The sequence below is a fragment of the Pinus tabuliformis genome, chromosome X (genome assembly GCF_031772625.1).
Source record: "Pinus tabuliformis cultivar Carrire ecotype Pingquan chromosome X, CPIR1, whole genome shotgun sequence".
Lineage (NCBI taxonomy): Eukaryota > Viridiplantae > Streptophyta > Pinopsida > Pinales > Pinaceae > Pinus > Pinus tabuliformis.
This window is the reverse complement of record NC_142308.1, coordinates 553,842,895-553,850,798: the sequence shown is the minus strand read 5'-3', so window position 1 is coordinate 553,850,798 and position 7,904 is coordinate 553,842,895.

Here is a 7,904-nt window from a genome sequence, read left to right as displayed (position 1 = left end):
ATTGTCCTATTCTTTCGAGTGCATTTGTTCCATAACTGAGAAAAAATTAGCTAAGAGGGATAGGAGATAGAACACACAAAAATGATTTATGCATTGTAGTAGCCCATGGAGCATATGCCATACTTTTTTGTACTCACATTCATTTTCTATTCAGAGAAAGAGAGCAGAGAAACCTCACCTTCTAGCTGTGTTTTTATCCCAAAAGGGTTTCCCAAGTCATACCTTGTGTCAAACATGTTTGTGATATTTTTATTTTGTTGTTCTCTATTTTTTTCATAATTTTAATTCGCATACATACACTATTAATGATAATCTACAAATCCGTAAATAAAAGAAATTAAAATTGTAATACTATAGAATTTTAGATTTTAAATATAATTTTATCAGATATGTTATGATGAATTCTCTAGTGGAATATCCACGATAATTTATGGATCATCATTCCAAGGAAACACTAGTAGGTGTCTCTACCTAGTTGGACAAAAACAAATTCTTAGGCCAAATTATCAGAGCCTCATGACTATAGAAAGAATACCAACAAGAGATGATAGAATTCAATAAATTTACTAGCATTCCTGGTGTATTCTCATTCTAGAAGTCCTTGAAAGGGTCCTAATGTTGTCCTTCTCATGCAATGACGCTCAGAGCCACAACATGTACCCTCGTGATCGTGATAAAGTTGCAGAGTAGTTAGCTGACAATAAAGAGGGGAAGTTGGAAGTCCAGACTAGGAGGTCCTAGACCTTCCTTCATAGGAGTGCCACAAATCCAAATGTTGGGAAGGAAAAATCCCACTAGCAACTTAGTGATCAAACAAAGGCTCCAAAAAGTAACTGCAACAATGCCAGGAATATGTGGAGATTGTGGGGATTGCCATATTAATTCATCAGTTCATCATAACTAATAACACATGTAATTGCATGGGAGAAGTTGGCCACACCATCGCCCTCTTTAATTCCCAGTGAGACAGCGGGACGGTAGGCCTTTTCACCTCCCTCCATAAGCACATTTTCCAACACCCCTATTGAGGTATTATAATATTAATTATTAATTAACCACGGAGAAATATTTATATTATATGTAATATTATTAAACATAATATATATCATAATATTAAACATAATATTATAGTGTTTAAAAATAAAATATTATATAATATTTGACATAATATTATATAATATTATTTTTAATGTTATATAACATTGAATATTATTAACAATATAGGAAGTGAAAGTAAGGATTTTACACAAGGTAAAAGAAGTTGGATTTAGAATACCATAAAAGTCTCAAAATTATATTAAAAACAAGATACCAAAAATTATTCAAATTTTTACAAAATTAAAGGGGTAAAGGCATAGGTATGGTCATAACTCAAGTTTAGATTACTTTGAGATTAATATTTTGTTTTTTTACTATATCTATTGATTCAATGTGGATGTTTATTTCTAATGCTATTTTATTGATTACACTAAATGTATTATTTTTAGTATAGATGTTGATTTCTAATCATATTTGATTGTTTACACTAGATGCATTGATTTTCAATGTAGATGTTAATTTCTAATTTGTGTAAATAGATGGATGATATGCATTTCTTTCAAAATAATTAGATTTATAGTGTGCATTGATTTTAATATATACAAAGTAGTTATTGATGACATGCATTGATTTTTGTTTACAGTAATATCTAAAAAAATGGACCACAAATATGATACCAAAGATAATATCAGAGAGCCTATTGAAAAATAAGGGAACAAAAAATGACAAATAAAAGTGTCAAGAGAAAAAAATACAATAAAATGCACAACAAATAGGAAATCAACAAAAAAAGGCAGAGAGAATGACAACTGAAAAAGTATAAAAAACAAAGGAAATGAAGCATTGAACAACAAAGAGCATAGCGACAAAGAAAACAATACTCAATCAACTCAGACATAAAACAAGATGCAAAGGAAAATCTTATGAGAAAATGATATTTAAAGCATATCTATGTCTAAGCTATATTAATTTTAGTGTAGATGTTAACTTCTAATTCTATTTCATTAATTGTAATAGATGCATTGATTTCAATGTAGATGTTGATTTCTAATCCTACTTGATTGTTTAAAGTAGATGCATTGATTTCAATGTAGATGTTAGTTTATGATTTGATGTAAATAGATGGATGATATGCATTGGTTTCAAAGTAATTATATTAATAGTGTGCATTGAATTTGATGTATGCGTAAAGTAATTATTGATGACGTGCATTGATTCCTGCATTACAGTGGTTCAAGAGAAAATCAATAACAAAGAGCATATCAAATATATTATTGACAAAGAAGGGCACAACAAATGACATTGAAGAGTGTCAAGAGCAAAGAATACAAGAAAATGCATGATGAATGGGAAATCAACAAAAAACACAAAGGAAATAACAAATGAAGAGCATGAAGAATAGAGGAAATGGAAAGTTGAAAAACAGAGAGCACATCAACAAATAAAACAATATTCAACCAATTTAAACATATTACAAGGTGCAAAAGAAAATATTGTGAAGAAAATATGTTTAAAGTTATTGACACTTTATGTTCTCAACGTTGGACCTTCGATAAGGAAATTTATCCTTCTCTTCAACATCTCAAGCTCATTGATCCCATATTTGTATTAAATACCTATATTAAGATGATCATATTAATCTTAAACATATTTAAAATGATCAAATTAATCATATGTTTGGTAAAGAGAGAATTTAGAAATAATGTGTGATGGACAAGGGAAGGTTGAAGGAATAATAAAAGTAAAGAAAAAAGAGTGTAATGAAGATCATATCAAAGATAATATTGACAAAGAAAGGCATAATACATAACAATTGAAGAGTGTAAAGAACAAAATATAATTATAAATGAATAACAAAGATCAAGTTGACAGAGAAAGACACAAGAGATGATAACTAATGAGTGTCAACAACAAAGGGAGAAACAAAGAGTAGATTAACAAAAACAACCACAAAAAATGGCAACTGAAAAATAAATATACCAAACGAAAGAAAAAATTGAACAAAAAATAACATATCAAAAACAACATGAAAGAGCATATCGACAAAACAAGGCACAACAAATGGCAACTAAATAGTGTCAAGAGTAAAGAATACAAGAAAATGTACAATGAAGAGGAAATTGAAAAAAAAAAATGTAGAGGTGATGACAATTGAAGAGCACGAAGAACAAAAGAAATGAATAGCTGAACAAAAAAGAGCATATTGATAGAAAAAAAAAAATATTCAATCAACTCAGATATAATACAAGATGCAAATGGAAATCCTACAAAAAGAAGATGTTTAAAATATATATGTGCCAAAGCTCAACCTATAATTCCCACTTATATGAATATTGCACACCAAAAATTTCATGATATTAGATTCATATATTAGCTCAAGTTCAAATGTGCCATGTGTGTGAGAAGTCATATGTTGGAATTCAAGTATTTAATACAAATACAAGTCCAATCTCCATGAGATGTATAAGTGAAGAAACTCATCACAATTGTTTTGCTGATAACCATATGAATATAGGAAAAAAACCTTGGGTTCTTGGAATGCTCACATAAGTTGAAGAGATGTTGACTTAAAAAGAGGTGCACATCCTTAACATATTTAAAATGATCAGATTAATTATATGTTCAACAAATTTTTGTGTAGCCACACATGATCGAAACCAACCTAGATCCATCAAATGCCTACTGATATCAAATCTCTTGAGGTGCAAGACTTGAGAGATGTAAACATTTTCTCAAGTTTTTCACTAAAAAAGAGGTTTGTGTCTCAAGAGATTGATCCCTCATTGTGCTTGATAGATTCGAAGTTAAGATGGATCTAGGCTAGTATATCTATCTATTTATATACATCATCAATACTATATATGTCACATTAAAAAAATTAAATTAAAAGAGTTATAAAACATATTAAAGAAAAATACCACATATATATGTAGCTATATGTGTTATTAAAGTTTATATATATATATATATATATATATATATCCATCTTAACAAAAAATTACAAATCATCGAGAGGAATCAAATCTTTCCATCTTAATTTTAGGTCTACCAAATGTCGAGAGGAATCAAATTGCCACAGGGAAAACTGTTCCTCAAGTTTTACTCTAAAAGAAGTTTACATTTTGAGAAATTTGATCCCTATCAACAATAAATAAATCTAGACTTAAAATAGAACTAGGTTGGCATAACAAACTTTAAAATAATCCAACGTAGAATTTTTTTTATTCCAAACTCTAGTCTTTCATTGCTGGGAAAATTGCATCTTGATTTCTTTTTATTCATTGAAACGAAAAATTGCATCTTGATTTCTTTTTATTTGTTGAAATGCTTAAGAAAACTAAAATGCTTTATAGAGCATCTGATATATTTTGTTGCGCCAAGAGGCACTTGACAACTTTGTATGGGGAGATGTGTAGGTGTTAGATGTTAGATGTGTAGGTGTTAGATGTTAAATGTGTAGAGGTTAAATATCCCAATATTTTTTTAAATATCGATTCATAAGTATATATGTTATGCTATGTAATGTAAACATTTTGACTTATCAAATTACATTAAAAAATAAAATATAAAAATTAATAACTATTAATTAAAATAAAAGTTAGATAAAATAGTAAATTTAGGGATGAAGGTTTTTGGGATCTACGTTTTCACAATCGATGCGCATGAGTTTTTTCCATGATATTCTTCTATAATGGTGTTGAAGCCCTGAAAATTGAGTCTGCAACAAGGGGGATAACCACCCGGTCCAGACCTTGAAAGCAACTCCTTTTCTGTTTGAAATAGTGGCTCTAACCGGGGGTAATGGGACCAGTTTCCCAATTTGTCTATGATGGTACACTAAGGGGATGATGTTTTTTTCTTTTGAAAGGTTTATGGGGAGAATGATTTATTCTAAATCTAATCTAACATGTGCAATTTTATTCTAATGAAGGAAAACATCTAATTGAAACGATCATGGGATTAACTCTTTACTTATGCAATCTAAAATAGTTTCCAATAGCAATCGATAATAAAGATCATTCAATTACTATGAGAAAAGAATCCATTTAGAAATGAATTCTTTCGTATAAGAAATTAGTCGAAAAAATTATGATAAACGTATCGCATAATAAGTCATTCATATACTTAGCATAAAAAGAATAGTTACCATCGTACAAAAGTGCAGAAATGATAACTGGACATTCAGACTTTCATATATAAACAATTGAAAATAACATATCAATTGGCGCATAAGAAAAAATTATTAAGAGATAAAAGTACCATTGATAATAGGTCTTGCTCATGAGCTTTGGCGATTTAGATTTATCTTCAAATAATTCAATATCCACTAAGAGTACAGAAGTGCATTTCAGTAGCAGACATTAAACACAGATATAAATAAATCTCGTTCCATTCATTTATCAAAACCTCCTTAGAGGAAAAAGGTGCATGTTTTGAAGAATTGTTTTTGACAAATTTTTGGACCCTTCTCTAAATGCATCAGAGGGGTTTAAATACTACTAACTAAAGACTAAAAATAGTTATTACAAAAATGTAGGAGGAGGCTTAAATGACCGTCCTCATTCAAAGCAAAAATAAGCTGAATTTGAACTAAAATTGTATCTATGATCAATTATGTATTTGTTCCCTTAAGTTGCAAGTGTCTAGCATTGGCTTCATGAGTGTCGGTTGACCGACCTTGGATTTCAATTGACCTGTGAAAACAGAATCAGCAAGTGCTGGAGCCATCTTCTCGGTGGAGGTTGTGAGGCACTTCAGAGTCATACACTGACTGTGTGGTTTTACCAAATGCCGCCAGTAAGTGTCCCAATTTAACTTTGTTATCCGCTTAATTTCTTCTGCTTTTTCTTTTGTTGTATGTTTCCACCTTGTTTGCAATTGTTGTGCTTTTGGAAGGGATCCTGGAGTGGTTTCTGATATTAGATTGCCTCTATGCAGACTTTCATTGATACAGTCAATGATATTACTTGTCGTTGTCGCTGCTTCCTCCACTACCTATTCTGCTTCTTTGAGCTGTGCATCCCATTTATCAAATAACATTTCTTTGTGGGATTCATCTATCTTTGGAAATCCTACTTTCTTTTTGGTTTAAATGACCATCCTCATTCAAAGCAAAAATAAACTGAATTTAAACTAAAATTGTATCTATGATCAATTAGGTATCTGTTCCCTTAAGTTGCAAGTGTCTAGCATTGGCTTCAGGAGTGTCGGTTGACCGACCTTGGATTTCAATTGACCTGCGAAAACAGAATCAGCAAGTACTGGAGATATCTTCTCGGTGGAGGTTGTGAGGCACTTCAGAGTCATACACTGACTGTGTGGTTTTACCAAATGCTGCCAGTAAGTGTCCCAATTTAACTTTGTTATCCGCTTAATTTCTTCTGCTTTTTCTTCTGTTGTATGTTTCCACCTTGTTTGCAATTGTTGTGCTTTTGGAAGGGATCCTGGAGTGGTTTCTGATATTAGATTGCCTCTATGCAGACTTTCATTGATACAGTCAATGATATTACTTGTCGTTGTCGCTGCTTCCTCCACTACCTGTTCTGCTTCTTTGAGCTGTGCATCCCATTTATCAAATAGCATTTCTTTGTGGGATTCATCTATCTTTGGAAATCCTACTTTCTTTCCTTCCTCTGATTCCTGCTAATTCAAAAAGTCGGACACTTTCTTATAAATCAAGTCATAATCAAGTCGTAAGTCTACGACTTGATTTGCAATATTGTCACTTTTCTTGTAGTTGCAATTCCATTGTGATATTCTTTGGCAAAGCATTTCCTGCTGTTGCAAGAGTTGGTTTTTCAGGGCAAGAGCTTCTGTGACAAATTCTTCAATTTTAGGGTCATCCTTGTGCAACTCTATTGTGGCCTGTAATTATTGTTCTTTTCTGGCCAGACTATTTTGATAACCCAGCTGCACTTGCTGGAAGTCCTGTTGTAACTTTGCCAATTTATCCTCTGCTTCCTGGCTGACGCTGACCTACTGTAGATGTTGTTGCAACAATAGGATTTTATCCTCTCTATCTTTAAGTAACATTTGAACTTCAGATGCTTTATCAATTGTAGTAGAAGCATAAGCTCCTGCGATTTGAGAGAGTTTGGTCAGGTTCTCTGATGGATAAGTAGTTGGGTCTTGCCAAAGGATGTCCAAAGGCTCCACTTCAGGTGAGAGCACACTATCTATTTTCCACTTCTTTCTCTATCTCCTGACAACAACTTTGTGCTACAGACTGTAAAACACATCCAGAGGAGGGATCTTCTCTATTTTCAGTATAATTTTAGATGAAGGATCTACAGGAATGTGCTCCATTTCTAGAGTATTAACAACCCCTTCAATTATCATTTCAGTGGTTGTCTACACTAGATTCCTTGATGTCTCTATGTTCTGCTCCTCTGTGCTAATCAGCTCATTAAATTTTTCCCATTCCTTCTCCAGATCTATTATCAACGGCTTTGTTGCATTTGTGAGGGGAGTAGGAGTTCCAACCTGTTTCGAAGACAAAACTTGCTGCTCAAGATTCTCCTTGGACTGCGCTATATCTCTGACTGATCCTTCGCTTTTGCTATGTTTTCTCCCTAACTCTTTAGACCTTTCAGCTGATTCTCTTTCAGACTTCGATTTGGATTTTCCTTGTCCCGAGCTTCCAATTATGCTAATGTTGGGAGTGGGCTCCCTTATTGGTTCTATACGCAATTTGTCCAATGGGACATTTGCTAATCTTCGTTCTCTATAGTGATTAAACTCTTGGAGTTCTGTTGGACTAAACTGAATTTGGGCCAGATGTAAGATTTCTCTGAGTGAGCTTTTCTGTTGAAAAACATCGTCAAAGAGATCATCCTCTTTAGTGAACACTTTTATTTTGACTGGCA